General features: G+C 47.2%; 1 pseudogene; it reads left to right on the top strand.

Moving 5' to 3' along the window:
• LOC121101998 overlaps window positions 1–6,685 on the top strand; it is a 9,170-nt pseudogene extending 2,485 nt beyond the window's left edge.
• The last annotated feature ends 9,719 nt before the right edge of the window (window positions 6,686–16,404 follow it).

Here is a 16,404-nt window from a genome sequence, read left to right as displayed (position 1 = left end):
GAGTGGGCGGTGCGGGGGGGGGGCACCCGAGGGCAGGAGAATGAGAGGGATTTGCTTCTTCCTGTTTTCTCACTGTTCCTTTTCTGCATCACCTCAGCAACCCTTCTGCACTGTGTCAGGTGTTTCTGGTGGTTACAGTTGGCCCCAGATTCTAGATTTCCCCCATTCCCAGAACGGTTTTTAGCGGGCCCCTTCAGAGAGTCTGGCCTCAGCGCCCCGCGTCTCCTGCTCTGAGCTGCAGGGCAAGCGGGTCTCCTCAGAGCCCCCGAGGCACGGGCGCCAGCACCAGTTTGCCAGTGTCCCCTCCTTGGAGGTCTGGATCTCGGCTCTGCGAGGGGTCTTTTCAGGCTCTGGAGGCACTACCAAAGGTGGACGGCCCCTCTCCTCAGGTGCAAACTTTGCAGCGTCCCTCCCTCTGACTCCTCAAGGCTTAGCCAACTACTGGACCAAAGATTTGGGTCCTAATTCCGGGGGCCTCACCTCCTCTGATTACCTGCGGTAACAGCAATAGCTAGACAGTCTTCACTTCAGAGCTTTGATTCCAGCTGGGGCCTCTCTTCCAAGCGTCCAGATTCTACAATCTCAGTATATTCTTTTTGGTTTTCCAGCCCTAGCTATGGCAACTATTTCCTGCTCTGTTGATCTGTGTTGACCTGGTGTTTTGTGGTTTGCATGTTGAGCCTCCAACAATTGCTGAATCCCTTCCCTGGTGTGGTTTCTGTTTTCCAGACAACTTCTCATCTTAGTAGTCATTGCCTGGGCCAAAGCTGTGCGACTGAAGGAATGATCACTCGAGCTCTTCCCACTGCGTTGTTTAGCAGTCTCCCACTTTCTTATGGAGGAGAAGAGAAGCATCCCCAGTAAATCCCATCCACTCCATTTTCCAAGATAACATATCATTGGGGGAAAAAAAAAGAAAAACAAGTTATTTCTGTGGGAGAACAGACAATAACAATCCACATTCTATTTTTGACAACTGCGAGTGCTACACGTGTGGTCAGTCTAGAAGTGACTGTTCCACAGCACCGGGCAGGTGGAGAGGCCTGCGTGTCCACCCTGGTTCTGGGTGCTCCTGGGAGTACACTAGGATCGTTCTCCTTGCTTGACTTGAGCTTTGAGGGCTGGGGCGTTGACCCTAAGCTGGAAAGATAAGCCAGCAGCCCCTCTTTGGTGACGGGTGAGAGCTCTGTTTCTATCCAGGCTGCCCAATTCTGAGATGCCCCCAGGCCTTGCTCTTAGTGTTCCATCTGCTGGTCTATAACGTGCTCACATCCTGGCTTTGGGGGCAGTGGTTGGTCAGACTCCCATTCCTCCCCAGACCCCAACCTTTAACATAGGAGCTTCCATGAAGAAATAGCAGAGGGACAGGGAGAGAATCTCAAGCAGACTGTGTGCACAGAGTCTGGCATGGGGCTCAATCTCACAACCCTGCGATCATGGTCTAAGCCCAAATCAAGAGTTGGATGCTTAACCGACTGAGCCACCCAGGCGCCTCTGTAGATTCTAATTTTTTACCTTAACCCACTGTGCCACTATCACTGTTCTAAATGTCATCTGACGAAGATAGTGTGATTTTCCATTGGAAGCCCCTTCTAGCTGTTTTCTGTGGCATTTTCATTTGTCCCCACCATTCTTTGAAGTCTTCCTTGACCGCAGTCTAGACAAAGCCCATCTTGACAATGATCTAACTGGACAGCCCCAGGGTCAGGTGAGGGCTGAAAGCAGTGTTCACTGACCCGTGCCCGTTCTCCCACCATTTAGCCAGCAGAGCAACACCACTGCGTGGTGTTGTCAGACTGATCCCTGAGGGGATCCAGGTAGTAAGGCAGTAGGCCCATTTGGGGGCCACCTAATTCATTCATGGGGGGCAGGATTTTCTTTACCTTGAGTTGATCATTTGAAGACAGAAGTTGAAGTAAAAAGCTGCTGTAGCCAGTCCAAGTTTACCTGAGTCTCATTAAAAATCAGGATCACAAATTATGTCTTCGGACTAAGTGCATTTTGCTTAGCATTGGCTAATGATAAGCCAGAAGTGGAAAATCTCTTCCTAACTTTCCACCGACCCCAACAGGACATAGCTGTGACTACTTCTTCTGGGCCATCCTGTAGGTTTGCGGAGATGAGGCCCAGATTCTGCTCATGAGATCAGTAGCTCTAAAAGTTGAGAGAATATCAGACCCATACTTCCTAATGCTTTAGAGAGTAAGGTTGTGTTTGTTGGTTGCCTGGCTTCTGGAAGTCTGAATTCACAGGACTAGAGTGTATGGCGTCATCCACTGAGGTTTGATCTGCAGACAGAAAATGGAAGAAACCTAAACAGGAGTCATTTCGTCTTTATCCTATCAATGGCTGGAGTGAGAGTCATGTGGTCCTGAAGACCAAGAGCACAGTGGGCGTCCATAGAAGACAGGCGAAGCAGTGAGCAGCAGCCTGGAATGGGGAAGCAGTACCAATGAAGCAGAGGCTAAGTTCCCTTCCTGGATGCGGGACTCAGGGCTCACGGCCAGAAGCTGGTGACATCCCTATTCACGGCTTCTACCGACTAGATAGCCAAATCCCCCCCATCTCCTCCTTAGCTGCCAAGTTTACTCTCCAGACCCTTCTTTTCTAAAGAAAGTGATGGCCTCCTCCCTTTTTCAGGAGGAAAACAGGTGCTTAACCTTGAATATGCACATATACGAACAGCCTGTTAAATTTTACAGCGAACACACCTCTAACTAGATTTCCCTTTCCTTTTAAAGAGAAGGGAGAGGGGTCAATGAAGAGCCCAAGAATGTAAAAGCTAGTGGGCCTTCAGAGATCAAAAACGTCCTGCCCCATCGTCCACAGAATAGGGGACAGTGGTTCGAGGAGACGGAGGGAGTAGCTAAGGACGCACAACCGTTTGGTGAGAAAGGAGAGGCTGGTGGGAGAGAGATGAAAGGCCCCAATCTGGAAGGAGACAACAGTCATCAGAGGCTGATGGGCCACCTTTGTGGGGACAAGAAATAAGGCTTCACAGAAGTCTTGTGTTCTTTTGAAGAGGCTCAGGAGAGAAAGAAACCAACAGAGAAAGCAAAAAAGAATTGGCGAAAAAATTAGCTGAACTATGACTACCAAATTTTTGCCTGGGGATCAGTATTCTCCAAAGGGACTTCACATCTCATCACACTATAGGAACATTCTAAGAATAGCGTGAAAAGATTCAACTGTTGCACTTTAAACTATTTCCCTCTTCTGTCATCCTCTGAATTACTCATCAGAGAATGGTTTCCTCTTAGTTTCTTATGGCACAGTAAAGGACAGCGTATAGATAAGAATGCTTTTATGTTTTAATTCCTATTTAGAGAATTTTTGAGGCCAGTAACACCTAATACTTGTCTTTTAAAATATGCCCAAAGAAAACATTTTAATCCATGTTTCTCAAGCTATGTTCTCCAATCCAAGTACTAACCAGGCCCGACCCTGCTTAGCTTCCAAGATCAGATCGGGCGCATTCAAAGTGGTATGGCCATAGATTCAAGCTATGTTCTCAATTCGTGGATCAGGAAATCAACTTAGTATGGAAATTATGAAAGTACATTGCATGTAGTAAGGGTAAGTATAATTGTGCAAAATTTTAACTATTTTACATGCTGTATGAATGGAGCCACAGTGTGATATGTGTTTCTTATTGTGGGTTGTGGTCAAGAAAATTTAAGCAACGTGGCTCTAGGAGGGGATATCAGTGTGGGAAACACAATTGATATGATTCATCTGTTGCTTTTCCAATGATCCTTGTTCCAGGTTCTATAACCATCACTCCTGACAGACAAATGCAAATTGCATAAATGGCCTGATTTTCAGCCTTTGCTATGAAGGAGATGCCCACTTTGGAACAGTTTGTAGCTGGTTTATCTGCAATGCTAAGCAATTCTTATTCCCGGCTGTTTGTTGGAATCATCTGTGCTGAATTTAAAACTCTATGCCAAGCTCCATCCCATATCGAATAAGTCTGAATTTCTAATAAGGTTTGATAATCATTTTTAAAGGTCCTCAGGTGAATGTAAGGTGCAACCAAAATTGAGAACCTAAATTCCTTAACCTCACCCTTTCCTTGGATGTGCCTTCTTCCCCACTATAGCGCAAAGATAGTGATGTTCTGCCTTCTGACGACAAACCATTCTCTCCCTTAGGGCCATGGCTGTCTTAATTATTTTTTAAAAAGATTTTATTTATTCATTTGACACACACAGAGAGAGCACAATCAGGGGAGCTGCAGAGGGAGAGGGAGAAGCAGGTCCCCGCTGAGCAGGGGGCTCGATGTGGGGCTTGATCCCAGGACCCTGGGATCGTGACCTGAGCCAAAGGCAGATGTTTAACTGTCTGAGCCACACAGGCGCCCCTGTCTTAATAATTATTGTTTTACCTTCCCGCATCTCTGTGCATTTTTTAAAAAGATTTTACTTATCTATTTGACAGAGAGAGAGCACAAGCAGGGGGAGCGGAAGGCAGAAGGAGAGGGAGAAGCAGGCTCCCCCCCACCAGGGAGCCCTGGGAACATGACCCTAGCCAAAGGCAAACACTTAACTCACTGAGCCGCCCAGGTGCCCCTCTCTTTGCAATTTTATAAAACTGGCCTATGGACTCCCTTTATCCAAAGCTAAATTATAGCTAACTCCCCTGTCTTTCACACCTTCAAGATTCAAGTGAGTTGCATTTTGCCATACTGAAAACTTGACGTAACAAAGACAAAGTAAAAAAAAATGCCAGTGAGATGGTGCACAGAGCAGTAAGGAGACAAGGAGGGGGACTGTTGTGGAGAAGATGGAAAGTGAAAGGACACAAATGGGAGTATGGGCAAATTGTGGGCTATTCATATAATAAATAGTACTCAACCATAAAAAGACGAATGACTGATCCACGCAACAACAAGGAAGAATTTCAGAAGTGTTATGATGAACTAAAGCAGCAGGTCGCAAAGCAATATATATTTATGGTTCCCTGGATATGTGGTGGGTTGGGGGGCAGCCTCTGTGACTCTTGACTGGTGGACCGATCTCAATCCTTGACTTCTTCTTCAAAATAGCATGTGACCTGGTCATTGTAATAACACAACTAAGCAGAATTTCAGTGTGGTCCCAAATTTGACACGGCATGTGTTTTCCAAAGCAATTCTCTCTCATGTATTCATTCTTCTGTTTCTTGTTGCCTCCATTGCTCTCCTTTCCCTGAATCCACAGTTACCCATTTTACAGGCAGTTCAGACAAGCTGAATAGTTTTCTCCCTGTCATTGTACCCTCTGACCTCAAAGGTCACTGAACCTGGAGCAGCCCAGGTGGAGTGCTGGAAGCCCACCTCTTCCCTTTCCCATTTTCTTGGCATTCGTGTTGGTTGAGAACGAACCTCTTGAGGCTCTCCTCTTGAATGCTCGCCTTCAGTTATCCATTGTTCTTTGAGGGAGCTCTCCTGCGTGTACACTTTTCCCTGAAGCCTGAGTTAAGTCTTTGTTGGCTGTCCCTGGCAGAGAGGGACAGGCTATCGAAGGTAAGGAGACCTCAGGCATCTGATGCTCTACGTCTTGAAACCCCGCCCTCTGCAACTATCTCGGGATGGGCTTCCTTCCAGCGCACCTCTAAAGTCCTCCAGGTGAAGACAGCTTTCAAGGAGGCCATCCTGTAGCTACTGGGCAGCTGGAAGGCCAGTGACAGCACAGGTCCATACCCCTGACGCTAAGGAGAACTCCAGGTCAGGCTTTCAGTGGAGGTGTGTGGGGCAGAATACAAAGGTAAGAACTCAGATTCTTCAGGTCAAGGAAGGAGTAGATCCAGTGCAAAAGCTGACTGATGCAATCCACACCAATCCTGATGACACACGAATAATCCTGGCTCTTCCTCTTCTGGCTCTTCCTCTTCTGGCTCTTCCTCTTCTGGCTCTTCCTCTTCCGGCCCTGGCTCCCTGCCATGCCCTTTGCGGGTTCTACGTGGTAAATGGCAAGCTGTCTTGCCCGTTGTGCCACAGGTCGTGAGACATGGGCCTGGGTGTGCCTTTCATCGCCAGCTCGTAGGCCCTGCTCACCTACATGGTCGCACACATCGTGGGCCTGAAGCCAGCTAACTTCGTACATACTTTGGGAGATGCACATATTTACCTGAATCACGTTGAGCTGCCGAAAATGCTCAAAATGCTTCTCAAACTTGAGAGAATCAATGACTTCAAGGCTGAAGACTTTCAGATTGAGGGGTACAATCCTCACCCTACTATTAAAATGGACATGGCTGTTTAAAAAAGTCTTTTAAGGAGATGTTTGAAGGATTGTCGGTCTGAATGCCCAGGTGAAAGCTCGTTTGCCCTTAAGGAAGAAGGAACTAGTTCAAAAATCTACCGGTGACCATAGTTATTATTAACTTTTAAGGATATTGCCACTGGCGAACATAACCTCGCCGGCTCTCTTAGTAACAAAAGGCCTTGAGTTTGGTTAACTCACCAAGGATGTGTGAAAACGCAGAGATTGGGAATAAAGTCAGGAGAGTGAAAATTTATGTACTTTAAAAATGTGTACATGCATTTCAAACCACATTTTTATAAAGAAGGTCAGTGGATTTCAAGAATTACATATAAGCTATTCCCCCGAATTTGAACAAGCTGGATGACACCAGCAGTCATAGTAATGTACAGTTGTGGTCATAAACATTTAAGGTTATATTTGCTTTATATGTTGCTGTAATAAAGAAGTGTTCTGCAAAAAAAAAAAAAAAGAAAGAAAGAAAGAAAAGAAAGAAAAAAAATAGCTCATAGAGAAAACTCATTTTTTCCTTTAATCTTTTCTATGAATTTTTGGCCATTATTGGTTTTATTCTTTCCTCACAAATTTTACTCTTTATAGGCATTCAATACATGTAAACAATAATTTTTAAATAAGAATTTATTAATTTGATCCATTCATTTAAAGGTTGATGTCGATGCTTCCAAGTTCACAGCCAAGAATGCTGTTCGATAGGGCTGCAAAAGTTCTGGAGAACATTCTTCTAGACCATCAGACATCATGTCACAAGACATCCTGAGGAGAGCCAGAAGAGTGACTCCGAGCGTATGAATGTGGGGTTGCAGAGGAGACCCCTGGAGCGGCCTGTGTGGTGCCTAGGGAGGGAGAGACAGAGCGGCAGTGATGTCTGCAGGGACCCAGGGAACTCTTCACTGACTACTCGAAATAATCTGACGTTCCTTTCCCTCCTTATTCACACTCAGCTGGGAGTGGGAAAGGGAGGGAGAGAGCACCAAGCTGGTATCCAGTTCACAGCTAGTGACTCCCTGGTTATCTGCAAAGACGGAGCAAAGGACTAATATGTGAAATGTGAATCTCCCAGAGCTATTCACTCCTACATTGCTAGGGTTGAGTAGATGGGACCTTATAAGTAGCAGCAGCCTATTCAAATTGAGTATAACGATTACAATTTTGGCCCATGTGGGTCTGGGCCATTTTTGAACTTTCCACCCTCTTCTCTATCTCTGCGACTGGGTACTGCTGTGGAAAGGGGGACCACGGAAGTGACCAGGTTTGGATTTTGCCCTCTATAAGCCTGAAAACTCCAGTTTGCTTTCCCAAAGGCCCTTTTCTTGTGGTGGAGCTGAGGCACAGACTCTGGGTTCTAGCCGTGGAAGCCGGATGCGGCTACTATCACAGAAAGTTAAAAAACCCAGACAAGTCCTATATTTGGGAAACAGGTGCTCTCAAAGATATACTTTCCTGCAACCACCAAAGTTACAGCCTTCGCCACACAGAACACCGGGGCTTCGTGCACCGGCACAACCGTGTGACGTGGCTGAGTCATGCTGTAGCAGGCCACACATTCATGTGCAATGGCTGCAACTGTGGGACAGTCTTTCCCGTGAATTAGCTGCTACTGTGGTGTTGTAGGGGCCCTGGCCGCCATTCTTCTGAGCTTGACATGGGAGAAGGGATGTGGAAGTATTGGTCTCCGAGTGACAGCATCCTATGGAAAGTGTGGGAGTATGGGCCATTCACATATGGGCAGTGGCAGGTGGTGCCCAGGACATGTGGTAATGCTAAGAAAGTGAGATGCGGTCCTCCCTCTGCTGGAGTGGGCTTCGTGCAAGTCTCACTTCTACCACTTGCCAGTCAGGCATAAGCCAGGTCAGCACCAGGTAGTGGAGGGAGTTACAAGAATGGGCATCATGTCAGACAGCCCTGAGCGTGAGACCTAGCCCTACCTGGGGCAAACACTCGGTGTCTTCATTGATAAAGTGGGGCCAACAGTGACTGCCCTGCTTCCCTCTCTGGGCAGATTGTAGGGAAGACCAGGGTATTGCATGCACACTGACATGCCTTTTAACTGGGAACCTATGTGCCCTTCAAGACTTAAGATGTGGACAGAATCAGTTTTTCGCCTTTCCTACTTTTTCCTTGGTCAGCACTGCTGAGCACGTGGTCCAGCCTCTCCTGCAGGCGGTCATTGATGCAGATGGACTCCTCCAGGCGCTGGCGCAGGTTCTGGATCTCCACAAGATTCTTTTCCAGTAGGTCGGCCCCTGTTGCATCCCACCAAGGCACGGGAGAGGTAAGAGGTGGGGAAAGCCATTCCCTCGTGGGCAGCCATGGCGCCTGCCCAGAACTTCTCTGCAAGATCCCTGCCCATCCCTGTACTTTGACAATTTCTTTCTCTCACCTGGGTAAACAGGAAGCACCAGGCAACTTTGTTTAAAGAGTTCCTGGGCTTTCAAACACAAGATGGCCCTCGGTAAGGAAACCCCTCAAGGGCCTCCTCCCAGATAGAGGCCGAGTACATCTGAGGGAGATGGACACTGGGCTGGAAAGCAAGGGTGAGAATCTGCTACAAAGACTGGCCTAACAATGAGAAAGTTGGTCTACCTTCTGTGGTAGCAATCCAGAGGGCCTTTCTCTCTACCTCGTACCTACCCTACCTGATGATCCATGACTGAAAATCTTTAACACCCACCTATTATCAGAAAGGCTAAGGTAAATGCATATGAAATTAAATCAGGCAGTGAACAATGAGTGATACTGAGTGTTTCCCTTTGACCGCTCTTGGTGAAGAGTGACAAGGAAGGGCCTGGGGAGGTGTTAGGACCTGAAGGAGTAACACGAGAGAAGGGGACACCTCTGAGGAAGGCAATGGATGCACAAAGGGAAGGGGAAAGAAACCAAGGATGGACTTCATCTGCCAGGACGACTTGGGGAGGGCCAGGTTTTTCTCTGAGAATTTCAAATGTCTTATTGGTACACTGCCTGGGTGCTAGAAACGGAAATGCTTCAAGCCTTTCCTCCTCACGGCTGCACCTCTAGTCACTGGTGGCCAGGAAGCCCGGCTTTAAACTCCACAGCAAAGTTTGAGAGGCAAGACTGCTTTATGGTTGCATACCAAGTGTGTGCACACGTGTGTGTGTGTGTGTGTGTGTGTGTGTGTACCTGTAGAAATAGTCTCCTATCCTGCAATAAATAGCTCTTGACCTAAGGAAGACCTTTCCCATGGAAGCCTGAGTTGGGAATTCTAAGAACAGTCTCAATCTAGGCCTGGGAAGATTATAGCACAGAGAAAAGGGAGCACATGGATGTGAAGCAACTCATCCTCTCTGTAGAATACCTCAGAATGCCCCCGACTTCCTGTATTCTCCTGCTCAGAGTGACTCCCTCGGGAGGGGCAAAGGGAGAAGCACTTAGAAAGGTCCGGCACTGGGCTGGCATCTCATTCTCTGGCTGGGCCACAGGATACTGCCCCCTTCACCTCACCCAGTTCTGTGAGCCAGGATCTAACAGAGGAGTAAAACAATCCTTGGGCCCAAAAAGAATGTGTTCCCTCCCAGCAATGGGCTCTACTTCACCACCTGCTCCTTGTGTTTACCAGAGGGCTTGGAGTTGGGCCGGTACAAAGAGGAGAACGGGGACAGATGCCCAGATGCATTCATTTTCTGAGGCCTCGTCTCGTCCCATGGGCCACTGCTGCCCCGCTGCCCCGGGCCTGGCGTCCCGCTCAGTTGTGTGCTGCCACTCGGAGGATGGGACGGCTGGGCAGATCTGGCATCTGGGTGGTTGCCGAGCGATGAAGCTGAATCAGCAGGAGTGGCTGGGCTGACATCTGTCCAGAAAGGAACGTGAGTGAGAAACCAATGGGAAGTCAGATATAAAGTGTTTTTTAAAGATAATTATACTGGGTTCAATGGTGTCCTCCAAAAAGTCATGTCCACCCAGAATATCAGAATGTGACCTTATTTGAAAAGGGAGTCTTTGCAGATGTCATGAGTTAGGATGAGTGATACTGGATTAGGGTGGACCTTCATCCAATATGACTGATGTCCTTATAAGGATAGGAGAGGAGACACACACAAAGAGACACACGGAGGGAGAAGACCCCATGACAAGGGAGTCAGGAGGCTGACACTGAAGCGATCCATCTACAAGCCAAGGGAGGCTCCCAGAGACCACCAGAAACTAGGAAGAGGCAAGAAAAATGGAGCATGGCCCAGCTGACACTTTGATTTCAGACTTTTAGCCTCCAGAACTTGGGCAAAACAAATGTCTCTTGTTTTAAAGCACACAGTCTGTGATACTTCGTTGCAGCAGCCTAAAAAACAAATACGGTAATGCATGGAGTGAAGACTAGAGCGGATATCAGAGACCTCAAGCACAGGCAGTGATTTCTCTGACATCCGCTCTAGCAACATTTCTCCAGATACGTCTCCTATGGCAAGGGAAACAAAAGCAAAATTAAAGACTACGTCAAAATGAAAAGCTTTTGTGCTTTTTATTCAACAAAGCAAAAAGACAACATACTGAATGAGAATATTTTGCAAATGATGTATCCAATAAGGGGTTATATCCACATAGATAAAGAACTTCTATAACTCAACACCAAAACCCCCAAATAATCCAATTAAAAAATGGGCAGAGGACATGAATAGATTTTTTTTTCAAAGAAGACATACGGATGGCCAACAGACACATGAAAAGATGTTCGATATCACTCATCATCAGGGAAATGCAAATCAAAACCACAATGAGATATCAGCTCACACCTGTCAGGATGGCTAGAATAAAAAACACAAGAAATAAGCGTTGGCGAGTGGGAATGCGGAGAAAAAGGAACCCTCATGCACTGTTGGTGGGAATGTGAGCTGGTGCGGCCACTGTGGAAAACAGTATGGAGGTTCCTCAAAAAATTAAAAATAGAACTACCAGTATGATCCAGTAATTCTACTTCTGGGTAGAAGACAAAAACATGAACTTGAAAAGATATATGCACCCCTATGTTTACTGCAGCATTACTTACAATTGCCAAATTATGGAAGCAAGTGTCCACCCATACAGGAATCGATAAAGAGGATGTGGTATTTATATACAATGGAACATTACGCAGCCATGAAAAAGAACAAAATCTTGCCATTTGTGACAACATGGAAGGAGCTACAGGATATAATGCTAAGTGAAATAAGTCAGTCAGAGAAAGACAAATACTATATGATTTCACTCATATGTGGAATTTAAGAAACAAACGAACTAAGAAAAAAAGAGATAAACAAAAAAACAGACTCTTAAATATAGAGAAGAAACTGGTGGTTGCCAGATGGGAGGTGGGGGTATGGATGAAATAGGTGAAAGGGATTGAGAGTACACTTATCATGATGAGCACTGAGAAATGTATAGAATTGTTTTTTGTTTTTGTTTTTTAAGAGAGAAAGAGAGAGTAAGCATGGGGGAGGGACAGAAGGAAAGGGGGAGAGAGAACCTTAAGCAAGTTCCATGCCAAGCATGGAGACTGATGTGGGGCTCAATCTCACAAACCTGAGATCATGACCTGAGCTGAAACCAAGAGTTGGGCACTCAGCTGACTGAGCCACCCAGGCACCCCATAGAATTGTTGACTCACTGTATTGTACACCTGAAACTAATATAACTCTGTATGCTAACTGTACTTGAATTTTTTAAAAAAGGACAAGCATAGAAGTAGTGGCTAGATGTAGTATCTGGGGATTACAGCGCATGCACAGGAAAAGTACAAGGACCCCTCTCCTGGCTCCCTTCACGAGTCCCAATACTGCAATGATCCCAGGGAGGGACCGCAGAATGTCTCCTCCAGTAGCAGAGCTCACTGCCAATGTTAGAAATCATGAGATTAAGGAGATGAAGCATTTTGCTGGTCTGTGAACAGGTAATATACTCATGGAACAGTCTATGCCTTTCATGAGACTGTTCTATGTTGGGGGTTGTTGGAGGAAGGAGAGAAAGGGAAAATGGCTTCCGCTAATAGCCCATGTGCAGAGAACTTAAACAGGGTGATGCTGCTGGTGCCTCCCACTTCTCCTACCTAGCGCTCTGGGGGCCTACTGAGGTTGAGGGAGTCTCGGAGGAAGGCGAGGGGTGATTTGGATCCCACCCAGAATGGCTCACGAGACTGTAAAAATAATTCTTAAATACAGTTTAGATTGTCTGACTCCTGTCCAAAGAATGACTGGGTTATTTCCGCACGGGGGATTGTAGAACCAAAAATGCATGATGTCAATGATGCTAGGAGAACCTGGCTACACCCTTTGCTGTCTCCCTCTTCGAAAAAACCCACCTGGATGGTAGGGCCATAATTCAGCTAAAAATAGGAGTCAGCTCCCTTTCAAGGATTATTATCAAGGGCCACAGAGAAGGCAAGTGTCTCCTCTGAGCAGGTAGGAGTGAAGTCCTTATTTCCCTTCAACCAAGTCAAGTTCCTCTAAGGAACTGTGCACTTAAACCAAAATCCAGTGGGTCTTCTCCTTCCGTTATGGATGGCATTACCTAATACCAGATGTTATTAGCATCACTGTGAAATAAAGAGGAAGGTAAACTACATAAACCTTCAGCACAATTCCCGACAATGTAGGAACTCAACCAAAAGGTGATTCCCAGCGCCTTCCAAACCTCCTTTACCCCCTCTCCAGAAAATCAGCTTACTCTCAGCCAAGGCCAAAGGAGGTCCAAGTCCATCAGTAACAGTGATCAGCATTCTCATGTCCCGGTCTCCCCTGGCCACACAACACAGAAAATATGCCCTTATACTGCACACAGAAAGAAACGGGGAGCAGCCTCTTGTGAGGAGCATTTCACCTCACAGGGAAGCTGCCACACTAGCCACACTTTTTGTTAATTACTCCAGGAGTTTTGGCTCAAAAAGCAAAGGAGAAACAGTGATAAGCCATTGGCCCTCTGCGAGGATAATGACTTCAGATGGAAAAAAGAAGGGCTTCAGTTTCCCTCAGAAAAGATAGAGGTGGCAGAAAGTTAGGCTGATGCCACCCCAGAGGCCACATCTCAAGTGTGACCATTCCTACAAGTCGTGGCAGGACCTGCAGGTGAGGGGAAAGTGTGTCTGCCCTTCTGCTGTCTCTCAGGGTAGCAATGAGGTGGAATCAAGTGTCTTTGGGCAACTGAGTTCAAGGATGTAGGTAAGGCCCCACTGGCCCCTTGGAGGAGGTCATGTACATATCGAGGGCAGCCCATTTATTGATAAATTCTTGGATGAAAGTGCAATGGCATGTGCAGAGGCTAGATCTTTGTCACAAAGAGCGGAGGGGGGGAAACACCAGCTCCAGAAACCCAGCAAAAAAGGTGTAGAAAGAGGTGACTGCCTCCCTGCTCGGTCCCTGGCTGCTCGGGCTGCCGTGCAGTGGACGGTCTGAGCTTTCGAGTCACGCAGGCTCGCGGTGAAACCCCCAAGCTGGGCGCTCCTCAGTAAGTTCCCTGACTTTGCTAAGCCTCAGTGTCCTCAGCCGTGTTGTCAAACTGGGACGCCACCACCTACCTGAGAGGATGGTTGTGCCAATTAAATGAGGCAAGAGATGTAACGTAGTCAATAATGTGAGCATTAAATATGTGCTCAATAAAGGTGAATTTCCTCATTTCACTATGCTGCTCTGATCCCCGGGGTAAAATGGGAAACAGGAATAGTACCAGGTCAAACCCAGTATGGCTTATTCATTGCCTAAAACAGTCAATTCAGGAAAAAAAAAATCAGATACAGCCAGAGATTAAGGATGGTTTCTCCATGTTGTCCACACCGGGATTTGACTGATAGAGTTCCCTGAAAATAGAAATACTTTTCTCGGGAGGGAAATTAAAGAGAAAACTGAGCAGGAGAAAATGAAGGTTTGATTTTAAATGTAGTCTCCTCCTCCAACGCCCCACCGTGGCTACCCAAAGACCGTTCTTGGGGGATTCTGGGCAGGGGCAGGCTGGTGATGGATTCAGCTTCTACCCGAGACACATCCCAGGTAATGAGGGGTCAGAGGACATCATGGCTGAATTATTAGAATGTGGGATGGGATCTGCAAATCCACAAGTGGTAAAGAATATTTAGTGGTAAACAGAAAACAGGAACCGTGACTGTTTACCCCAAGGATTTCAAGATCAGGCCCGACGTGAGCGATGTTCACGCCGTGATCTGAAAGGTGACACGGCTGGGCTGCAGTGATGACGGAGCGTTTGCCCCTTCCCTTCCCAACTCCTGACTCCTCGCCTCAAGTCCAACACCATGCATGTGCCAGAGGGGGTCAGGTAGCTGATGACATGTGGGACTAGGAATGGAAAAGAGTTACCTGACACCCTTGGGCCTACGCTTGGGACGGAGTCCTGGGCCCGTGCTCTACCAGGGCCATCACAGTGGATCTGCAGGGCCCGGCCGCAAAGACACCTACTTTTGGTGTAGACAAAGGAGCCAGCACCTAGCAACTGGCCACGGTCTGGGTACTCACTGGCCACATCCACCGAAGGGCGTGCTTCTTGCTCTTCACGAAGCAGGAAGGTGCTGCTGGAGTGGATCTGGGGCAGAGTCTGGGGCTGGGCCTCCTGCCTGGTCCTTAGGACTGTTGTCACTTTACCCTTCTTATGCATCTCCCTTAAGAGACTGGTGGGTAAGAAAGACAGAGGAAAAATAAAGGTCACCTGAATGACATGGCTGTAATGATCTGACGGCTCACAGGATAAGTGCCAGAAGTCAAGGAGACCGTTTCCTTGGAGGAGAAGCCAAACAGTTTGTTTTTGTCTGGGGGTGGAGAGTGGGGGACAGGGGAGAACGGCAGCTGCCCAGTGCCTTGGCCACAAACATCCCGAGGAAGAGAGAAGACCCATCCCGCCCTTTCAGTAATACTCCTTGCTCCTGCGCAGGACAACCAGAGGTCCTTGAGAGTTCAACACACTCTGGACACGATGCGTTCAGTAGTAGTGCCGTGGCCCATTTGAAGCTGCTTCCTGAGGCAATGTGGCCTCCCAGGTGTCTGCAGTTTTTAGACCTCCATCCCAAGTATTATCATACAGTGTAAATCTTTTTCTTTTTTTGAGAGGAAAATTTGTAGCTCGGTAACATCGGCCAGCACCTCTAGGGTCACCATTGAAGAAACCAGATACAATCTCACTCTGGTCTTTAAAGATCTAGGGGAAATCAGAGGGTGTCCCTGGGGGTACAGGAGACTCCTAAGACTGGGTAATGAGGTTAGAGTGGCTCAGTATTGCTAAATTGGTGAACTAATAGAGAATGGGACCAAAATAATACTGAATTTTAAAAAATAGGAAACAAGACCACTTCATCACTAGGGATACGTAATGATTTGATGTTATAATCGCCATTTGCTTTTTGTGGGGTGTGAGAGCTCCTGCCTCTTTGAGATTCTAGCCCTTGCTTCTCAGTCCCTCACCAGATTATATGTTTCACAGCCCCTGAAAATTGGGAGTTACCCGAGGGTCCGCAGCATCTGTCCTGCTTGATTCTTCTCACTTGGAAAGTCATCTGAAAACCAGATTCAAAAAGGACTAGTTATAATTTAAACAGGTCTCATTTCCCAGATTACAGACAGACACTGAATTTTCTATGGAATCAGCTGTGACTACTTGATTTTTTCAGCCCAGGATACTCTGAATTTTCTCGGGAGGTGTCGGGTTGAGACTTTGGAGAACTTGCCTGGCAGGCTTTCCTGAGCCCACCACAAAGATCATCCTCTCTACTTGCTCTGTCCCGGGTCAGAGTCAAAAGCTAAAAATGTCACTTTTCCTACAGGCCATGGAGGCCTCCGGATTACTCCAAGCAGAGCCTCCAAGTGCTCCCCAAAAGCTGGTTTTCGGTCTCACATCTGTAGGCCCCCTCACAGCTTTCACGCAGAATCCACTCCCGTCTCTGTGTGGCAGACATCCTTGCCCTGCCTCTGATCTGCTATCAGCAGCCCACACAGCGGCCTCAAGATGGCTTTTACTATGGGCCCTCAGGTGCTCCAGGGAACATTCTGTGGTAAAGGCACCCGAAATAACTGACGTTCCCACCACCCGGTACTGGTATACACAGTGTCTGAAGCATGCCCAAATCAGCATGATTCTTTATCATTTTTTTTGAAGTGCACTGATTAATATTGCTGGTTTGATCCTTAGATCAATCATGCTGGTATTATTTGACCTA

Source organism: Ursus maritimus, unplaced genomic scaffold (assembly GCF_017311325.1).
Source record: "Ursus maritimus isolate PB19 unplaced genomic scaffold, ASM1731132v1 scaffold_12, whole genome shotgun sequence".
NCBI classification, from domain to species: Eukaryota; Metazoa; Chordata; class Mammalia; order Carnivora; family Ursidae; genus Ursus; species Ursus maritimus.
Note: the sequence above shows the minus strand (reverse complement) of the source record. Positions and strands in the feature narration are given on the sequence as shown.